The sequence below is a fragment of the Gekko japonicus genome, unplaced genomic scaffold (genome assembly GCF_001447785.1).
Source record: "Gekko japonicus isolate JY-2015 unplaced genomic scaffold, Gekko_japonicus_V1.1 scaffold2245, whole genome shotgun sequence".
In the NCBI taxonomy this organism is placed as follows: Eukaryota; Metazoa; Chordata; class Lepidosauria; order Squamata; family Gekkonidae; genus Gekko; species Gekko japonicus.
The window spans coordinates 199,999-222,880 of record NW_015163156.1 but is presented as its reverse complement, the minus strand read 5'-3'; positions in this window follow the sequence as shown (position 1 = coordinate 222,880).

Genomic DNA, 22,882 nt, shown 5'->3' with positions numbered 1-22,882 from the left:
CTGGAAAAGGTCATCATTTAGAAGTGACCAAGAACATAAACAGATATACACTGAATGCTGAAGATGGTCTGAGAACTAAAGTCAACTTTACTACAAAGATTCTTCACAACAGAAAGCAGAAAAAATTAACTAGAACAACAGCATGCATTAGAACGCATCTAATACACCAGCTATATAACATGAATAAATAAGAGTCTGAACTTTCTTGTATTCAAATAAACTCTAACAAACAGCCTAAAAACATATCAATAACTCAATTGCCAAAAGCAATCTAATCAATATTCTGAGATGCCTGTAGCTGGAATGCTACTTCAGAGGTCTCAAGGAAACATTTTCTTTTTTTAGTTGTATGGAATGGCCACTGTGTTGTAGTTGTTAGCGCCTCAGATTAGGGTTTTGTTTGAATTCCCACTCTGCCATAGCAACTTGGGTGATCTTAGGCCAATTACACATTCTCAGACTATCCTACCTCACAGGGTTATTATGAGGATAAAATTTATTTTTGGCAAGGTTTATTTATTTATTATTGGTTAGCTTGCGGGGAGAGAGATTTGATTTCTAGTCCACCCTCCCCTGCACAGCAAGGCTCAGGGCGGGTTACAACGATAAATATAAGACAATGAATTTAAACCAAAACATAATCACTTACACCATCATTAAAATCTATACAAACATCAGATAGCTAACTCATTAGATGGCGATTAGGCACAAGTTAACACTGTTCCCATAAGCTCTATAGGTGTGTACTTTGGAATGGTGATTAGTAGTAGGGCAAGTGGGCTGCGAGAAAGCAGTAAAGCAGATGACACAAAGTACCATGCAGAGCAGAGGAGGCCAATGTAGATGGACTTCCGCCGCCTCAACCATAGGCCTGGAGGAACATCTCCATTTTACAGAACTGCAATAAGTCCCACAAAGCCCTGAACTCACTTGGGAGAGTGCTCCACCAGGCCAGTGCCAAAGCTGAAAAGGCTCTGGCTCTGGTTGAGGCTAAGCAGATATCTTTTGGGCTGGGGATCACCAGAAGATGTTGGTCCATAGAGTGCAAGTCTCTTTGAGGGACGTGCTGTGAGAGACTGTCCTGCAGATATGTAAGTCCCGGGTGGCATATGGCTTTAAAGGTTAGCATCATAACCTTGAACCTGATCCAGTATTCAACTGGGAGTCAGTGCAGCTGGCAGAGCACCAGTTGTATGTGAGCTCTTAATGGTGTCCCGGTGAGGACACGCGTCACTGCATTTTGGAGCAGCTGAAGTTTCCAGGTCACTCTCAAGGGTAGCCCCACATACAGTGAGTTACAGTAGTCAAGTCTGGAGGTGACCATTGCAGGGATCACTGTGGCTATGTTGCAGGAAGAGAGATAAGAGAGCCAGTTGCTTGAGCTTTCAAAGATGGCAAAGTGCAGCTCTAGCAACATTTGTGATTTGGGCCTCCACTGAAATTGACCATATCAAACACTGCTGTCAGATCAAGTAGTGACATCAGTGGTGACCCGCCTCAAATCCAGGCGTCTCTGGAGGTTGTCCGTGAGGGTGACCAATGCCATCTCTGTTCCGTAGCCAGGGCAAAAGCCAGACTGGAATAGATCCAGGACAGAGGAGTCATCCAGGAAAACTTGGAGCTGTCCTGCTACCGCTCTTTCAAATACCTTACCTCAGAATGGAAGGATGAACACTGGGTGGTAGTTGGTTGAATCAGTAGGATACAGAGTTGGTTTTTTAAAAGAGCAGTCTCACCACAGCCTCCTGTGGTGAGAGCCAGTTTGGTGTAGTGGTTAAGTGCGCGGACTCTAATCTGGGAGAACCAGGTTTGATTCCCCACTCCTCCACTTGCACCTGCTGATGTGACCTTGGGTCAGTCACAAGCTCTGGCACAGCTGTCCTTGAAAAAGAGCAGTTTCTGTCAAGAGTTCTCTCAGCCCCACCCACCTCACAGGGTGTCTGTTGTGGGGAGGGGAAGGGAAAGGAGTTTGTAAACCACTCTGAGACTCCTCTGGGTAGTGAAGGGCGGGGTATAAATCCAATCTCTTCTTCTTCTTCTTCTTTAAAGCCCCTGGGAAAGTCCCTGAACTCAGGAACAAATTGATGATATCTGCCAGGGGGGCCCTATTCCATCACCGCCGGCCATGACGAACATGGATCTAAGAGGCAAGTAGTGGTCTTCACAGCAGCCAAGATCCTGTTAACCTTATCCTGGGAGAGTTGGCTGAAACAGTCCATTGTTGGACCTAAAGATGGCTAAGGGGCCTCCAGCTCTACTACTGTATGAATGGTGGCTGGCAAGTCTTGGCAGAGGGATGGATTTTATCAGCAAAATAACTCACAAAAGCCTCACATCTGATCGCCAATTTACTAATTTTTTGAGTTGCCTGTGTAAGGGAGGTTAGTGACCTAATTATTCTGAATAACTGAGCTGGGCGAGAGCTTACAGATGCAATGGAAGTCACATAGAATTCCTTCTTCGCGGCTTTCATAAACGTCCTATAAGATGTTCTTGAAGCTTCCTCATGAGTTCGCCGCCACATATGCTCTAGCTGTTTCAGCTCCCGTTTCATTCTTCATAGCTCCATGAAGAAGAAGAGAACAATTTAAGTGGTTCTGGGTTCCCATTGGGGAGAAAGGCAGTGTATGAATGAAGTAAATCAATAATTGTACATAACATAATACATCTACTTCTTTGGTTCTTCCTAGAAAAAGGCACCGTGCACTGAAAGAAGGCTCTGCTGTTAGTGGAACAGATTCATAGGGGTTAATAATTTGTATTATCATAATATCTAATAGCCAACTATGCCCCAATCTGCATGTACTTAAATCTGCGGATTGGGGTTAGATGGAGAACAGGAAGTTTTCAAGCAAACTGGGGGGAAGGGTTTGCAGGGGGGGGGAAATGCAAAAAAGTCAGTTTAAATGCCCCCCCAAACAAAGCACCATTGTCTGTGCATGTGCAGACTATGCTTCTGCATTGGAGCTGTGAAGAGGAGCTGTTATAGCCAGGCATTGGCAGCACTTCAGCTGGGCGATCTGGCTGGGGGTATGAGAATCCAGGTCTGACACAGATCTCTGACCCTCCAACCTCCCCAGCCCATCCAACCCCACTTTCACCACCACCTCGATGGAGGTAGCGGTGCCATTGGGGAGAAAGGCAGTGTATGAATGAAGTAAATCAATAATTGTACATAACATAATACATCTACTTCTTTGGTTCTTCCTAGAAAAAGGCACCGTGCACTGAAAGAAGGCTCTGCTGTTAGTGGAACAGATTCATAGGGTTTAATTTGTATTATCATAATATCTAATAGCCAACTATGCCTCAATTTGCATGTACTTAAATCTGCGGATTGGGGTTAGATGGAGAGCAGGAAGTTTTCATGCAAACTGAGGGGAAGGGTTTGCAGGGGGAAAAATGCAAAAAAGTCGGTTTAAATGCCCCCCCAAATAAAGGACCATTGTCTGTGCATGTGCAGACTATGCTTCTGTGTTGGAGCTGTGAAGAGGAGCTGCTATAGCCAGGCATTGGCAGCACTTCAGCTGGGCAATTTGGCTGGGGGTATGAGAATCCAGGTCTGGCACAGATCTCTGACCCTCCAACCTCCCCAAGCTCAGCTTTGCTGGCACAGTGCCCCCCCAGCCCATCCAATCCCACTTTCACCACCTCAATGGAGGTAGCGGTAACAGCAGCAGCTCCCCCTCAGCCCACCGAACCCTAGCTTCACCAGGAGCTACACCAGGTCCTGGGGACAGCAGCAAACACATTGGGCAGGGTAGGGAGCTGTACCCAGCCTGGTGCGCTGTGGTGGTGCTGTTGGGAGCCATGTTGGCAGCTGCACCAGGTCCAGCAGTGACAATGGTGGGGGGGACACATGGAGCTGCAGTGAAGTTGGGGTTGGGCAGGCTGGGGAGAATCACGGTCCACATTTGTCTATATATCTAATAGCCAGTTCTGCCCTGATCTGCCGATACTTAAAAGTGTGGATCATGGCCAGGTAGAGAGTAAGAATATTTATCTGCAAACTTGGAGGGCTCCCCAGGTTTTTACACACATATACATCCCACAAACTCACCTCTCAATACCTGCACAGAAATGCCATTGCAGTTGCTGAGGGGAGGAAGTGAGTAGGTGGCTGGAAGAGCTGCCACCACTGCTGTTGCTGGGGGGAAAGAAGCAGGTGGAAGGTTGGGAGTCCCCCTCCACTGTTGCTGGGGGGGGAGCAGGCAGGGGAGATCAAGGTAGTTTGGCTGATAGATGGGAAGGAGAGAAGGAGGCAGGAAAATGGGAGGGGGTATGGGGGCTTTAAGGGAAGGAGGAAAGCAGGGGAGAGGGAAATGAGAATCTCCCCACAAATCCTTGCAGTTTTCACATGTGTGTGTGGGTAGGGAAGGAGGGAGGGAGGGAGGGAGGGAGGGAGGGAAAACTGTTTATTTAGCATAACTGTACTCTGTAATTGTATAGATTTTTAACTAAACAAGGAGACAAAGATTCTAATCACACAACATAGCCATATACTTTCTCATGTAGTATATCTTCATCTATTAAGACAACAATAAAAATATTTATTGTTCTTTCAGTTTAAATTCTCCATAACAAGAAAGAGAAAATTTTACACCAAGATGCTAAATGGGCAATAAGGTTTAGTATGTCCAGCAAAGGACTGACAAAATACAAGATACTCCCAATGATGGGAAATGTTAGTTTCTATATTTATTAATTTACTATATTTTTAAACCACTATACAATACAAGCAGATTTAGACATATATGTGAGCTCTTTACTTTGACAAGCCTTTATTGGCATACAAAACAAAACAGAACAGAACCGTTAACTATCTCTCTCCTATTTATCCTCCGTTCCTAACCTTAGTCCTGATTACTGAGTAGATGTTTTAGCCCCCTCCTCCCAGGACAAGAGGCCTCTAATGTCCTGAGAGCAGGAAGTGATTTTACAATGTACAGGAGCTTTCACAAATTGGCTTAGTGGACATAATGGACAACTTGACCAAAGTTCAAACCCTTGTTAAATCTTTGACATGCTCCCTCTGGTGAAGAAGATCACTTAACGCAAAGGAACAGACATTGTGTTCTTGAACACACAAGGGTTTCTCTATTGACTTTAATGTCAGGAGTGGCTCCACATGACCATCCAATGACACAAGGGGGGCTACCTGACACTTCAGTCAGTGGGGCCACTTGCACACAGTAGCTCTGAATACACATCAGAGTGCATGTCATTTATTTATTTATTCTGAACGTTTTTATGCCTCCTTTCTATCCGATCAGCGTCCTCAAGGTGGTGAATATTAAACCACTTGACCAATTAAAAACAAAATTTTAAAGTATAAAATAATTCTACAAAAGCCCATAAACATACAGTGCCAGAAGCAGAATAGATATGTGCTATGTGCTGCCAAGCTGTTTCCAATTTATGGCAGCCCTATGAATTAATGACCTCCAAAACATTCTGTTTCTCCTGGAGCTGCCAAATGACCTTGATCAGGTCACAATATTACATACTCAGTTACCACATCTGTAAAATGGGATCTCTCTTACAAAACTGGAAAGTTGAAACGCTTTTAAAAAGCTTAGGAATCACTTTTTAGAGAAAAAGTATTATATACTTAATAATACACTGATCCATAACATTAGATTATCTTCTTTTTTTTAAAATGAGTTGCCAAAATCCCTCACAGCATACAGTTCACTTTATAGATTAATGGAGGGAGAGGTGGGGGAAATTGCTGTCTCAGAAATTAAGTGGAAATGCTAACCCTGTCATATTTGGCAGACAAACAAAGGAAAAAGAAAGTGCTACATGGCTCAGCCTTTCCATGGGTTAACTGGCATTTCTAATACTTTTCACCTAGGTTGACTTGACAGATGCCTAACCTTAGCTACTGAGCGGAGACAGCCTGATGGGCCTTGGCCATACAGGGGGAAAATTTTTGATGCTTCCCACTTATGACATGATTGATTTTCTTTCAGCGGCCCTTCACTTTTGGATGTGGCGAAGGCTGCCTGGCTGAGCCCCTGTGCGCCCTGACCTCGACATATGGCCGCTGTGAGGCTGAAAACTGATGACGGCAGAAACCTAAAAAATCAATAGGCCCTGTCAGTCAGTGGGGAGGCGAACGTCTTTTAAAAACCCAATCACGACATGTACTTGCTGCATGGTGTGCATCTACTGCACACTTGAGAACACACTGAATTTCCGATTTTTATTTAATCTATGTTCCTTAAAAAAAAAAAAAACTTCTCAGGTTATCTATTTACTCCTTCACATTTAATATAGCTAAGAGGAGAGAACAAATCATCTTGTTAAACTAGAATCCTCGTGATATTAACAAGTTGGGGATTGAAAGGATATTCCCTGGAAACTAAATAAAGAGCACCTTTCCAATGCCAGCATAAACACTGACAGTGTTGTTCTAGACATTATCTGGAATGAATTTAGATATAAAGGAGTTTGAGAGTTTGAAAACACATGAGCATGAAACTGTTTTAATTTGCTTTCTAGGGAGACAAATATTGTTTTAGTTTTGTTTCTAAAATGTATGACAAACTATGTTTTCCTCCTGTTTGTTTTAGCATTTCCTGTCATGGTTTGTGATGACTCAAAGAACAGAATGGTAAACCCAGAATTTAGACACGCTGTCTGTCTTCTGTCCTACTGATATATATTTTTTCAAGCCAGGGAACACCATCAATACCCTAAGAGGATAGATTGCTTTCGTCTGAGAAAGGAAGGAAGGAAGGAAGGAAGGAAGGAAGGAAGGAAGGAAGAACGGATTCCATAAATGATGCAATAGAACTAGGAACACAGAATTTTGTAACAATGAGGAAGGAAGGAAGGAAGGAAGGAAGGAAGGAAGGATTATCACATATATTTGAGGTCTAGTTCTCAGTGGAGTTATTAAACTGGTGCTTGAACTGTACCTACAGTTGCCAATTCTGGGTTGGGAAATTCCTGGAGTTTTAGGGGGCAGAACCTGGAAAAGGTGGAGTTTGGGGAAGGGAGGGAACTCAGAGGGATGTGATGCCATACAGTCAGCGCTTGAAACTGCCATTTTATACAGGGAAACTGGTCTCTGTAGCCTGGAAATAAGTTTTAATTCTGAGAGAACTCCATGCCCCTTCTGGAGGTTCGCAACCCCAGCTGCATCCAGACCAGTGGGAGTTCACATGAATGACTGTTTTGCCACAGCACCAATTTCCCTCCACATAGAAAACAAAATGTCAGGGGGAAGTTCTAGCTTGGACCTTCTCTTTGACATACGAGTTTTCTAGTGTTAAAACAGAGTGTGTGTGTGTGTGTGTGTGTGTGAGAGAGAGAGAGAGAGAGAGAGAGAGAGAGAGAGAGAATTCAGTGATGAACAATGTGTACGCTGGACATAGTTTTACCAGATCAGCAAGCAGTAAGCTGTTCCAGACCCATTATTGTCTATGCCTGAGATAATTTTATAGGACCTGAATGGGCATCTCTGAGTCATGAAAGCTCCTACTGGAATAAATGTTGTCCAGCCTTAATGTAGGTTTGTCAGCCACTGTAGACAGTGGGAGAGGCAGGGGCAGGGAGTGGGAGAGGAAGTTGTGCCAATGGCACAAAGTCACTTCCAACAAATCCCTGGTAGTGATACCACCATGCTGAATGTGAAGCTCTAGGATTCGCCCAAACTCTATGGTGCAATGCTGAAACTTAAGAGTACTTTCCCCACCACCACCCAACAAAGGGGCAGCAGGCAGAAGAAAGGAACGCCCTGCTGAAAAGGGAGAACTGGTGTCCCTACTTTAAGGTCTCTAAGATGCTATTGGACTAGAAACTAGCTGTTCTAATTTAAGGTACCACTGGACTTCTGTTTTACTGCATTGCGATACCTCAAGTCTACATCAGCTTCCTCGTAATCCCCCAGTTCTCCGTTAACCTATAGAGACACTACTTTATAACTTCATTTAAACCCCACTTTTTCCCCAACAGGGACCCAAAGTGGCTTACATTGTTTTCATTTCCTCTGTTTGGATGCCTTCTCACTTAATCCTGGCCAGCCAGTTTCCAAATTGTCACCTTTAGCTCCCTAAAGGGCTAACACTAGGGGAAGGCATCCCTCTTCCCTATGAGTGAGTCAATCCTATTGTCAATCAAGTTTCATTTCCATACTATATCAAGTAAAACAAAAAGGAGAAATGTTGCTGCTAAATGTAAATTATTAATTTCTAACAATTCCATAAAAGAACTGAAAAGGTGCAGGGGGGCTTTTCAGAGCTGGACCAAATCCATCATTCAAAAGAACATTAGATGGCATTTATTTTATAGAAGCGGCATCTTCTATCTTTGGAATTTGTCAAGAATCAAAAGAAAATGTATAGTAGCATAAATAAAAGATTACCAAGTTACATTTAAATATATATATATCCAAACAGACTTTGTATTTTTTAAAATGAGCAACTAAACAACTGCTGGCCTTGTATTCAAGCAAAGACCAATTACAGGTTTCTTTACTACTGTAAGCTTGACAAGCCCACAATTTCATCCCATTGCAGTGGGTGTGGGTGTGTTTTAATGTAATATTAATGAGCCAGGATGGAGGGTCATAAAAAGTGATAGGTTTTTGCGATGGTAAATTATAAATCGGTATTGATTTTTCCCGGCACTAATGCAGCCAGCTTATTGTAAGACACCACAGGCAAAGTGCACTTTATCAGATTAGGCTGGAGCCTCGTATCAAATATACATGAGAAAAAGGATGCATTTGTGAGTTAGACTTGACTTTTTCTTTAATAAAAAAATGGTTTTTTAAAGAAAAAAGTGCTGGAATACTGAATGATTCTCAATAATATTTTTGAAGGGTTTCAACACTGGCAAATGGGTAGAAGTCTCACTTTTTATGGGAACAGTGAAACTAACAGGGGAGGAAACCTAACATTATATAGAATTCATGGTATCTCAGACACAAGAACATACATGCATACACAAAAGGTTTACTGCCAGTGTAGAAATGGACAGGTACACAATGTTTAATATACGTACCATGGCTATTGGAACTGTGCATACAATGAGTTGGATCCAGTCAACCTTTCCACTCACTTAGCCAGTTCCCCTCTTTATTACAGCCACCATCTCACAAGGCTTCTGGACATGCAAGTCCCATGATCCCCAGCCTAACCTTTCTTGGTGATCAAAGTAAACACCATCTTTCTTTTTCACCAGCAGAAAAGCTGACTGGATTCAATCTAATTTTGATTTAAGCATCCTAACAAGAGTGGAGCACTGTGTTCTGCCTATATAATACAAATTATAACATTATTCTTGCAGCTACAATGGTAGTGATAGCTATGGTGAAGAATGCTCCTAAATAGGGTTGCCAGGTCTGATGATCGTGCTGGCAGGCAAAAGGAAGGGACCTTCCAAGAGCAGGGGCGGAGTGCTGCAATGCACTGATGTCACGCGGAAGTGATGTCATCACATCAGCAACATTGCATAGCAACACTCTGGTTTGGGGGCAAAACTCTATGGTAAAAATCACCCTTAAACCATTGAGTTTTACCCAAAAACCAGAGTGTCACCATGCGACATCGCCAATGTGATGATGTCACTTCCGTATGATGTCAGCATGTCGCATTTGGGAGTGAGATTTCCCCTGCTGGCCACTTGGCCAGAGGCAGGCAGGAGCCCGAAAAACCAGGGGATCCTCTGCCCCCAACTGGGGAATGGCATCCCTACTCCTAACTGATACAAATAATCAACCATGCAGACTAATACATCTTGTGCAGGAGATATTCTGCAGGACTGGTATGCGGTAAGAATTACTTGGATGCCCCTGCTTTCCCACTGCACCCTTGGGTTGTCAACTTCCAGGTGGGGCTTGGAGATATCCTGGAATTACAAATGATCTCCAGACTACAGAGATCAGTTTTCCTGGAAATAAATGGCAACACTCAGTGCAGTGAGATGGGAGAGGACTATCTATGGGTAGCTACAATCAACAAAAACCGCACACATACCTGCATCCTTACATGAGCAGAAGCAGGGGTCGGTTGGCCCTGAAGCACACCAGAGCAGCGCTCCGGGAGTGAGGAGCTCAGGGGTGGGCACATGAGCAAACCTTGCCCCCTTCCCACCACTGCCACGTTTCTCAGCCTGGCACCTGAGCGCTGCGGCCCGAGGGAGGCCAGAAGAGTGTCCCCTGCTGCCTCCCCGGGCCCACGCCAGAGCACTGCAGCCCGCAGGAGGCCAGAAGAGGCCCCCTGCTGCCTCCCTGGGCCCACACTGGAGTGCTGAAGAAGCCCCCTCATCGCCTCCCAAAGTAAGTGAGGGATCCGCGGGGGTGGGGGTGGCAGGGGCTTGATTGGGGGGTGGGAGAGCCTCCCTCCCTCTCCCCATCTCTTTGCCCTCTTTCTTTCCCTCCTTTCCTTCTCTCTTCCTATTCTTTTCTTTCCCTCCTTTTCCTGCCTTCTTCTCTTTTTTCCTCCTTTCCCTGTTTCCCTCCTTCTTCCCTTCTCTTTCTTGCCCTCCTTTTCCTTCTTTTTCTTTTCCTCTTTCCTTCCTTCTTTCCTTCCCTATTTTTATTCCCTCTTTCCTTCTCTTTCTTTCCCTCTTTCCTTCCTTCGTTCCTTCTCTCTAGTCTCTCTTTCTTTCCTTCCCCCTTTCCTCCTTCTGCGACCCAACTCTTCGCTCCCCCCACAGGCCGGCTGGGGAAGGGGAGGCTTTTGAAGATGCCTTCCCCCCCTTTTGCTTCCTCTTCTGACATCACTTCCGGTAATGTCAGGGGGTGTTGCATATGCTAATGAGCATATGCTAATAGCCTAGTAGCTCATTAGCATACCATATGCTAATGAGCTCCTGCAGCTCTTTTTCTATGAAATGACCCCTGAGCAGAAGTGACTTTCAGCTGCAATAGGCTAGAGCAGGTTACATGATAAGGACCAATACTTGTTATACAGCCTTCGAAGTTCAGGCTTGCTTTTTGGTCTGAGTAATATGTTTGCTGCTGCTCCCATCTTCCTCAGCTTTACTATTAACTGACTTCTGTCTCACCACAGTGAGTCCTGCCTCTGTGACACAGCAGGGGCTGACCCTGAGAGTACACTGTTCTCAACTTCTACCGAATAATCAAGGCCCCACTGCATGTGCTGCCCCACCATCAGATTAATAATCACTGCATCCATGAAGATACCCATCCATAACACAGGGTAAATGTCAGCAGGCTAAAATTCACACAACAGTTTTATTCCAACACTGAGGGGTGATTATCTGATTGGCTACAATAACCTAACCATGAGATTCAGGTGGAAATAATATGGGGAAATTATTTACGTGAGCAAGGATCTTGCTATACAAAATAGCAAGGCTAACTTATTTTTAAGGATATTATTTTTATAGAGACATACTGGGCTGTACTATACAACAGTCCAGCACTGCTCTAGAGGATCTAGTGGATGCAGTATAGCAGAAAAGGCATAGTAAGGCAAAAGCTGTTGTCTGAATGCTTCCTAGTGTAAAACACAGAACGTTTTTGATTTCAAAAGCTATGAGTGGTGCCTTGCTCACAGAACAGGGCTTTCTGCCCTCTTCCTTCTTATCACAGCCCGGTGACTTCCCAGAGTTACTCATGAGGGTAAGTGGACTTTTGGACTTCTATGGCAAGCGGCACAGAGGGCTAAAACTGGTGTGAGAAATCTCTGGAAATGCCCCCCCCTTCCGTAAGTGGAAGTGTCTTCTGCTCACACAATGGGTTTTCTAAATCATGCCCAAGTGGCAGGTGCAATCACTTTACATTCACACACACCCCTTCCCTATTCAGTTTTAATTACTCTCAGGATGATGATCCCCACACAGGGATAGTCACAATATGCAACACTGTATGTATGGCCCCACCCCCCCATGGCTTATTTTTCAGCATATTTGCCACCACATCTAACAAGAAAAAAGATTAAAGAGCTTTCTTGGTGTACTTTCATTACATAAACTCTTTAAAGCTGTCTCCTCTTTCCATCTAAAAAGCATTAGGAGGAGACAGAGTAGTAAAAATGGGCATTATTTGGAATACCAGCTCTGTTTTTCATGTGCTGACCTTTTTTTTTTGAAACCCACTCTTTTTTTTAAGTGGTTGACTTTTTTTTTTTATGGAGATGGTTTCCTCATCAAAACACTTCGGTAAGGTAGATAATTTACAAAGGAAATTAAAGCAGGAGGGAAAACAACAATTACTCAACAACAGAGATGTTCTTTCTAAGTGAGAGCAAACAATTTACGTCTAGATTTCCACCTCCCTGGAGTCCATAAGGAAGAGTTGCCTTGCATCAGAACATGTGTGTTTCCTCTCTGATCTTTTGTTCCACTCCAGCTCTCACTCTGTGGAGAATGCTAACACCACCCATGTTTCGAAACACTTCACAGGTCCTCCCTAATGACTATTGGCACTTCTTGTGTAAACAATCTGCCATTCCCCTTTAGTGCTCACAAGTGATATTGTTCCATACTTCAGCCTGAAGAGGTGATGTTGTTGGGCCAGCCATCCTCAGCTAAGAGGCTTCCCCTCCCTCCCCTGTCTCAATGGCAGAAACAACTCTCCTTCAAACTGACAATTTTTAGAGAGAGAAAGCCATGTGTTTATTGACAGTTCATTAACAAAACAGCAAAGGCCCACAAGCTGTTTACAAAAAAGCCTTAGTGAAGTAAAGAAGTGTGAATATAAATAGCTAACAAAGGATGAATGTGTAAAAGACTCTCAGGGTACATCTCAGTGTTTACTGTTTGCCACAAAATTTGAGCTTCCATCTGAACTAAGCAATTGGTTCAAAATGATCTGCCCTTCTTATAGCTACGATCCTGTCCAAGGTTACAGTCAGGCAAATCTCAGTTATCCTTTTATGCGCATCTCAGGATAGGATTGTAGTTTAATATTTTCATTTTTTAAATTTGTAAAACGGGAGGCAACACAGGAATTTTGGCTTTTAGATTTCTTTTCTCTTATGAGATGTATATAGGAATGCATCCAATTGTTGAAAGAGTACTTTTGATAACAGGATTATAATCACTTTGTATTCACAGAATCCCAATAATCAGATTTTGTTCATGTCTCATAGGTCCTCAAAATAGCTTAATCCAGTATTCAATATAGGTTCAGAACCTTGTAAAACATGTAATTAATTTTAAAACACAACTCATATAAAAGCAGTTGCATAGGATTGGACCCAAAGGTCTGCTTTCATAAGGAGACAATTTCTTGGATAAGGTGTAGACCATGAGTTCTGTCAAAATTAACCCTCCAGCTACATTCCCCTATACACATCTAACAACATCCTTGAGAGTCCATTACTCTCAGGAGACGGCTTTTAGAAGAAGAGAACTATGGAGAGGCAAGTTTTCTTGATGTTATCCATAGTATCTGATAGTATGATAACCACTAAGTACTGGGTACCGCATTTTTAGATGCTACTATTGATAGGGACGAGAAACAATGACTTTTCCAACCCAAGTCCACTGTGAAGTATGAGCAACAGTGATAACAGGCCTTAAAACCCCATATGCATGCGTTTACACTGCCACAAACATTATTAATTCCATTCAACTAGTCACTTTATCCTAACAGTGTAATGTATGATAAATCCCAAAGGAAAAAGCCTGTACAGAAACCATATGTCCAAGTAGAAGACCTTCAATTATGAGTCATTTTTCATACAAAAATGTACTGGTTTAGGCTTGTTATATGACAAACAGTTTGAGATGATTGTGTGATATATGGAGTAATCTTCCCCCCAAAAAAATATCCATGCATTGCATCAGGCAGTGTGCTTTTAAAAAATCTTTCCCATTCATTTAAATGAATTAAGTAGGTCAATATTCAAAGTTCCCCACTTATAGAAATGTCCTTCATACCACTTGAACAACCTTCAGACTATCAATGCTAAGCATAAACTGGTTGGTGTGGTCTAGCACCTTGAACCTCTGCTCAGTCATAAACCTCTGGAGAATCTTGGGCCCATCGTGACCTCTCAGCCTGACCTACCATACAGGGATTGGATGAGACTACACTGTGGACAACCCTATGTTACATATATACTACTCTGAGCCTTGTAGAAGATGCAAAGTCCCTTGCTAACTTATAGCCACATTTGTCGTCATGATCAGAAACTATGGGTTTTAGATATTGGGTGACCTATGCATGAAATTGACAGCAAAATTAAACTATTTTGCTGAGAGCCATCAGTCCAGTTCTTTTATTGTGATAATAAATACTGGAGTGCCAGACCCCCCCAGCAGGTGTCCCCCGCTTTCGGGCCCCACCTCTTCCCAAACAGGGAAGAACATGGAAATTAAATGTCATGTTCCTACACAACCTGGAAGTGACATATAAGCACATTGGGGGGCAATGCTGTGTGGTTGGGGCAAAACTCTATGGTAGAAGCTAATTCTACCATAGAGTTTTGCCCCAAAACCAAAGCATTGTTCCCCAACGTCCCTGATGTGCCTACATCATTTAGGCACATCATGTTTATTTTCAGTGTTCACTGCCAGTAAGTTCACCCCCCCCACCCCCCACCAGCAGGTTCAAGGGCCCTGGCAACCCTAACTGGAGAAAGGGAAACAACACAACACAATGAACAGAAACAGTTTTATCTGCTAGACAAATAAAAGCTAACATAACACAATGGAAATTAAGAAAAATTTTTCCATAGCAGTCCAGTCCTTCAGTTATTGATTCCAATACCTTTAAAATTATACTTTTATGTCTTCACTGACTTTGAACAGCTGCCACGGTGGGACCACTGGCAGAGTTTGTCCCACTTAATGAGTTTCATGATACATATCCTAAAGTCAGCTTTTGCTCTCAGACAGTTTCTCCTTATGCAATCAGAACAAACAGCCAAACACTTATTTACAACCTATTTTTATGAAGTTGCAAAAATAAAATGGCGTTTTTTTAAAAAAAAAAGTATGCTAATTTCACTTTATTAGCAACATTAACATTCTCATTTACATTTTTCATAAAATCACACCATGAATTTTCACTGCTTTAGGGATACAAATAATAAGCAAATACATAAATTAGTATATTTTAATTAAATGTTATATCCCTTGAAAAAATATTGTAAACTATTCTAATGCAGGAAACAAAAAACAGCAGTGTGCTTAAAAATCCTGCATGATATTACAATACTGTATCATAACTCATTAAAATCTAATCTAAAAAACAAAACAATTGATTCAGTATGTTTAAAAAATGTATTTCTGCAATATATTATTAGGTGTGCTGATGTGCTTTATCTGCTGTAGGACAACATATGGGGTAGGATCTAGACTAAATTTTCCACTGGGGAAAGGAATTTTCCTCTCCCCCCCACTACAGACTACTGACCTTCACAAAATGCTGCTCCTGTGGGATAGGGGGACCCTGAGTAAGGACATGACGGGGCTCTGCAGTGAGAATGGGAAATCAGTAGAAATTGTCAGTTTAGTCTGGGTCCAACCCATGATATTAAGCCTCTTATTGAAACAACCAAGGATCACCTCTGAAAGAGAGTGCAATCCAGAGGAGAGTGCTTGGGTCAGAAAAATGTCAGTTCAAGGACTGCCACTGCGCTGAACTTTCTGGGAGTCCTCAAGAAGTTACTATCACTGAGCCTCAGTTTACTATCTGTACAAGCTAAATAATAGTGATTCATCTTGCAAGATTGCTGAAGGGTTGAAAAATAGCATCAAGTGCTACATAAATGACTACTCACCAAAAACGGTGTCAGACCAATATATTAAGGGTGGTAAAAATGGTTTCAATCCATAGTCATTGCACATCCTTTTGTTTTACGAAATGTTTAATTCATGACATCTAACACAGACCACGACATAAATACAGGGGTACAACCAAGAAATATTTTGATGGAGGTGCCCATTTTCTCTACTATATAAGGATACAGTTAACCAGTCTGGGAGGGGTAGGCTGGCTGCCCATACTGCATTGCCACCGTGCATCTGATTCTGCAAGCAGAAACAGATCATCTATGAAATATCTCTGTCTACTCACATGGGATTCCTTTATTGCCCAGGCTTCTGACTGGGTTACTGTAGAAAGTGGAGTAGTGAATCTGCTCTTGTTTTCAGTGCATAGTAGGAGCCCAAAAGCTGTGCACATTCAAAATGGGTATTCCACCTGTGAGATATTCACATATAATGGATGTATTGGTGTATATAAAACACCGTGAACACATTCAGCAAGAGTCCAGTAGCACTTTAAAGACTGACAAACATTACTCCAGCACAAACTTTCATGAGTCAAAGCTCACCATCAGATACAACTAAATCACAAAAGATTATGCTGGAATAAATTTTGTTAGTGGTTAAAGTGAACTCTTGCTTAATTTTGTGATCCCTACATAAAAGCACTGGTTTGGCTATAGAGAACCCTATCGGGATCCTGTTCACAGAACAGATTTGGGGAATCTATCCAACAGAAGGGGAGAAACTAGGTGACTTTGGGCCAATCACTTTCTCTCAGCCAATATCTCACAGGATTGTTTTGAGGGTAAAATAGGGAGAACAAATGCCACTCTGAGGTTCTTGGAGAAGGAAACGGTAAAAAAGAATAGATGATAGCTAGGTAATCCCTTCCTGCGTTCAGAAATGGTTTGAGAAGCAGCATGGGAAGAAATGTAAGAAGAAATCAAACACAGCCCTTGCGCAAAGAAATCAAACACAGCCCTTGCAAAAGTACTGCTTCTCATGTAAAAGGGAGGGGTGGGATCCAATCTATTGAGCCTGTTCTTGATTTTAAAATATTCAAATATTGGAATGGACATGACTGAGAAATGTGACTTGCTGGTTGGAAGGCAGGTTTTCAGACACAAGACATTACATTTATGTTTAAAGTGATGTTTAAAGTGTCAACACAGGATATAAAATTCTAACTGCTACCAGAAACATATTTTGTTTCTTTATGCAGCATTCTATAAAGCTGAGTCTTTCTGAGGTAGTGAACTTAAGTATTATTGTTTTGTTTAGCCTAGTCATCCCAAGAAGTTAATGGTGGAGGATGGCATTGTATACAGAGGCAGATATACCATGAAACTAATGAAGCTGAAGCTTCAGGGCCCCTAATTCTAGAAGGGCCCTGAAGCAACTTTTTTTTTTAATGAGTGAATTTTTCGACAAAATTGATGGAGGGTTTTTTAAGTGTTTGTTATTAAAATAAGGCTATTTTAGAGACAGAATCATAAGCCAATGGGTAGAAGTACTTAATATTGACCTTCGAATATGCTCTAATAGTTTCATATGGCCCTGTTGGGTGTTGCCCTACTGTTGCTGGTTGAGAAGGGGCCCCTATAACAGTTCAAGCTTCAGGGTTTCAAAAATGTAGGTCTGCCATTGATTGTATATCAAAAGCAAATATTATGAAAGCTCAGAAAAATATGAATTATTTTAGGCTGAAGCCATCTCTAGCATAGATACAAAAATTCAACCTAAATTAAAAAGGCACCCCTAGAATTTTGGCATAAACCCAGGAGAAGGAAAACAAATCCAGTTGTGGAGCCAGCACCAATCCAGGAACTTCTCTTTATGTACCCTTCTTGTACATAGACATTTCTCCATTCATTGAATGGTTTCCAACTCCACCACCACCTTTAGCCTGCATGCTGCCACCTTTGGATTTACTCCCACATTGGTAAAGGATTCACCTAAAAGGATTCACCTAAAGAGTTATGTCTGCATATCACATAAGCGATGTTCAGCTGCTCAGGAAGCCCATCTCTTGCTACCTGGGCGTAGCCATAATGGCTCATAAAGGAATTTGTACAGGGGGCTTTTATGGGAACAAATGAAGAGGGTGTCTTCAGCTGATATTATAGATTGTGATATGAAGGAACCAACTGAATAGATGCAAGCCAAGCTCTGTTAAAAAGTGTTTCCAGCATTGGAGGAAGAGAGATACAATTCTTTAAAAAAAAACGATTCTGTCCTTGACTGGGGTATTTTTTTCCTGACTTCCGAAGAAGGAAATTCTGCTATGTTCCATGAATTTTCATTGTAAAAAGCCTATCCACTCATTACTAATTAAGACCCCACCATGATATGGCACAGATGTAATGAGAAGACTGCTACTGATATATATTGACTGGTTCTGAATGAAGTGAACTGGACTCAACACGTCTAGTATTAGAGCAGTGTGCTGTGCAGAAATAAGATAAACACCATGCTTGGCAGTGCCCTGAAAAGCTTTGTTTCTTACTTGGTTGTGTTTTCTTAGATTGCTGGAGAAGGAAGAACCAGAGGCAATATGAGAAATCATTTTTGTGTACATAGGCCACATGTTTTTCCAAAAGGTACATTCATTTATCAGCCTTCCAGAACGCATAACTGACTCTATGCTCTGGTCTACAACTATTTCACAGTATAACCTAAAATATCAGTAAAGCTACATTTTACAGCTGGATATATCCGTTTCCAATATTGGTAGAATGTTCTCTAGAGTACTATTGATTATACAGTGTTGGGAAGCTATAGGATGAAGATAAACTAATTAAATAGTAACCTGGAAGACTACGCCTATATTGTTCAAAGGTACACTTAATTATTGTGTGAATGCAACAACAATGAAAGTGATGTGTCATGTAGACAAATGTATCCGAGTGCATTTTACTGGCAGGAACCGCAATACCCAATTAAGGTCAACATCATGAAGCATCAAAAGACATGGCACACCATTCTAGACATGCTCTGCCTCTTTAGATACTGTTTGATCCACCACATATAAGGAGGGGGAAATCAGAATCAGCACAGCAGGTACTGACAGAAATTTCCTGGTGCTTAAGTGAAGGGCTCCTTGCTCTCCACTTATAAATGATTTCTTAGTACTTGCTGAGGAAACTCATCTTTCTAATATCTAGCTAGTCAGATGAGTCTAGAGTTTCAGTGACAAAACCGAACATTCCTTTTTAAAATAAAACTTGTTTTGTACAGACTATGAAATAATGTTAAGATATTTGTACTAACCAGTAGCTTAAATAACAGATTTAAGCTACTAGGGCCCCGGTCACACGGGCCAGAAAATGCGAGGGGGAAGCGTGGCTGTTTGCCCCGGAGCAAACTAACGCGCGGCCGCCGGATCACACGTCCCGCCGATGTCCCGTGGTTCAGGGGGAGGTGTCAATCACATGACAATCCTGTGGCGCGGCAAAGAAGCGGTGTGGCGCGATCACAGCAGCAATGGCTAGGCGACGCTGCCGTGGCAAACAGGGTTGTGTTCAGAAGGGGCGATTCTGTTGGACATCCACTGCTTCAACTAAACGCTCGGTGGAACTATAATGATCCCTGCAGGGTCCTGATCTCAACGTTCGAGTCCAGTGGCACCTTGAAGACCAACAAAGCTTTATTAAAGTTTTGTGTGCACACACACTTCTTCAGATACAAAATGGAAATAGAAATAACCAGGGCTATTTTGGGGCCGGAACGCACAGGAACGGAGTTCCGGCTGGCTCCCAAGTTGGCCACGCCCAGCAGGAACTCATTAGCATAATAGGCCACACCCAACAGCAGAAACTCATTAGGATTGGCTACATTAGGGGTGTGTGGCCTAACATGCAAATGAGTTCCTGCTACAAAAAAGCCCTGGGTTTGGACAACAAACAAGGTAAACAGAATAAGAAGCAAAAGGTGGGTGTGGCTGGATGAGCACACTTCTGGTAACATGGGGGAGTGGCCTAATATGCCAATGAGCTGTGCTGTCAGGGGTGTGGCCTACTATGCTAATGAGTTTCTGCTATTGGGTGTGGCCTATTATGCTAATGAGTTCCTGCCTAAATAAAACTTAATCCAGCTGCTCCAGAAACCAGTCTTATGATTAAAGATAAAAAATTTCTAGGAATTTTAAAGCTATGGGGAAAACATGCATTTTTAAAAATCCATGAAACACTGGGGAAATTGAAATATGTACAATACTTAAGTTCTTAGAAAGCTTGACTGTTTTTTTACTGTTTTAACAATATAAAATCTGCCTCTCTAGCTCCGTTCTTTTTGCCTTTGCCTTCAGAGGTAAGGAGGGTGACAACAAGAAACAGAGCATTTTGGAATGCCCTCCCTTGTGCCCACTTTAGGCACCAAGTTAAAACACATCTTTTTACCCAAGCTTCTACTTAAGGGTATATCTTATCAGCTTTTCAATGATCTGCTCTGCTTTATAGATAATTTTATTCTGCCTGTGTGTTTTTAATGGCTTCTGTTGTTTTTGTTTTTAATGGCTTGTGTTTTATATTGTGCTTTTTCTAACTGTAAGCTCCCTCAAGGAGGACTCTGAAGAGGCAGCATAGAAATATTCTAAATTAATCAATTAATTAAATGGGCCTTTTAGAAGTCAGTTAGCATACATCATTGTACTGTTTGGCACACTGATCTTCACACTACATAGATAAGTCCCCCTTGATGAAACGACAGCTTTGGAGAGTAGATTCTACAAGGCGGGGGCCGTGAAATTCATGGGACGGAATCCCATCTCCCCCCATTGCTGAGCCTTCATAAGTCCAGCCAAACCACCTGCCTTGGAGCCCGGCAGTGGCAGTTGTGTCCAGGAGCCGCGCCAAGCCTGCCACTGCTGGGCCCTGGTGCCTGCTGCCACAGCTCCCATTATTTTTAAAATTTTGTATTTGGGGGGAAATTTAAACATTTCAGATTTTTCTACAAACCTGGGGAGTCCCTCAGTTTTGCTGAAAAATCTGTTCAGTGTCTTTGTAGCCTCAATCGGTGGATTTAGGTATCCTAGGTTTGCCAGGTTTTACCTGGCTAGCAGCGGGGGGGGGGGGGGGCCCCAGTCCCAGAGATCTTCGGCATGCGCATGAAGTGCATGCACTGTGATGACATCACCCAGAAGTGACGTCATTGCGCAGGGCACGTTTCAGGGGATGCTCTATCATTTAAGGAAAAACTTTATGTTTTTTCCTTAAATGATCGAGCGTTCACCCCTACATGTCTGGTGCGATGATGTCATCTCTGGGTGATGTCATTGCGCCGGGCATGTCGACGCATATGAGGCTCTTTGGGGGCGGGGTTCCCCCTGCCAGCCGGATCTAGGCTGGCAGATTGGAGGCCACCAGAGTGGGCAAATCCCCCCCAGGAGATCCAGCAGCCCTAAGGTATCTGCAGATGGGTGGGGGCACACATCACTATATAGACTGCATTATACCCTGCCGAATTCCCTCCTTTCCTCCATCCACAGGCTCGATGCCTAAGTTTCCAGGGATTTCTTATCTTGGAGTTGGGAACCCTAATTGTTCTACTGGTTTTGTGTCCTTGTAACTTGCAACTTGTAACTTGAGCTGCGGTGGCTCAAGTGGTTAAGACGCTGAACTGCAGGCTGTGGAAGGTCAGTAGTTCAGCAGTTCAAGACCCGAGTTGCCACATGACGGAGTGAGCTCCCGTCTCTAGTTCCAGCTCCTGCCAACCTAGCAGTTCGAAAGCAAGAAATTGCAAGTAGATAAATAGGTACCACTTCGGTGGGAAGGTAACAGTGTTCCGTGCACCTTGGTGTTTAGTTATGCCAGCCACATGACCACGGAAATGTCTTCGGACAGCGCTGGCTCTTTGGCTTGGAAACGGAGATGAGCACCGCAACCCTAGAGTCGAACTCGACTAGCTTTCGAGCAAGGGAACATTTACCTTTACCTTTAACTTGCAGTTACATTGTTAGCCACCTTGAGTCCAAGGAGATAAAGTAGAAAATAAGTATTTTAAAGAAATACATTTATGAAATATGAAGCCTTAGTTTTCTACAAGCAAAACTGTGGACATTTCCAATATTAAAGAGGGAGTGCAACAGTCCAATGCACCCTATGTCACTTAGCTGTGCAACAGATGTGACATGACCCAGGTTGGGGGATCCCTAACCCAACTCACAGTCACACTTACCATTGGGGGACTCGTCTTACATACTGCTCTGCTGCTCAGTGAGTGAGCGCTACAAGGGGAGGGAGGGGCTTCTACTGCCTTCTCCCATGCCATTTACCCTAGTGATAACTATAACACTGGTTCCCCCTTTCATGGGTTTCATGTGTTCTCAGTCACATGATCCCAGGAAACATGGAGCCTGAAAGAGGGGCAAACAGCCCCCCATAGCCATTTTCACTCATCTATTATTTGCCTTTAGTTTTTGCCATGGGTGGGGGTTGAAAATAGCAAATACATATTTTGTAGTAAAAAAAAGAAAGTGTATGATCTGCTCAGAAACTCTCATACAGTCACCATAGGAATAGTAGCATATCTACATACTGAGGTAAACTTCATAACAATGGGAACAATGAACTATTTAGTAGTGTGTCATCATCATACACACTACAGCATATTAACGGTGGATAAAATGAGTCTACACTATAATAAAAGAATTATTGGTCTAAAATGCCAATATTGTCTTACATAAAATTTGCATTCTATACTTTTGGGGTGTGCAAAAACTTTGTCTTCAGATCTCTTCAAGATTTTTATTTTTATCTTATAAAACCAAATTATTAGGGAAACGTCTTTTTTCTTCTAAACTTTGCTCACACGGTCCCTCAATAATAACAATAACATAAATATATTATCCAAAGTCATGGAAAATGCTGTTTAATGAGAACAGTTTAGGGAAAAAACCCTTAAGAGGCCAAAAGAGTGAATAAAAAAAGAATGTGTAATAAAAATGTGAATTAACTGCAGGAATTACTTATTATCTTGAAGATTAAAGAGATCTGTCCCCTAGACACTGTATATTGCTGGGTCTCATTGACTCTTTCAGGATTTACAGAATATTTATCACTGCATGAAAGGGTAACTCTGAGAAGACAGTTAACCAAATGAATTGGTAGGCGAGGAGGACTGCCAAGGCCTAAGCACCCCACGGGCATACTGCAGTCTGCACCAGGATATTGACCACCCAGTC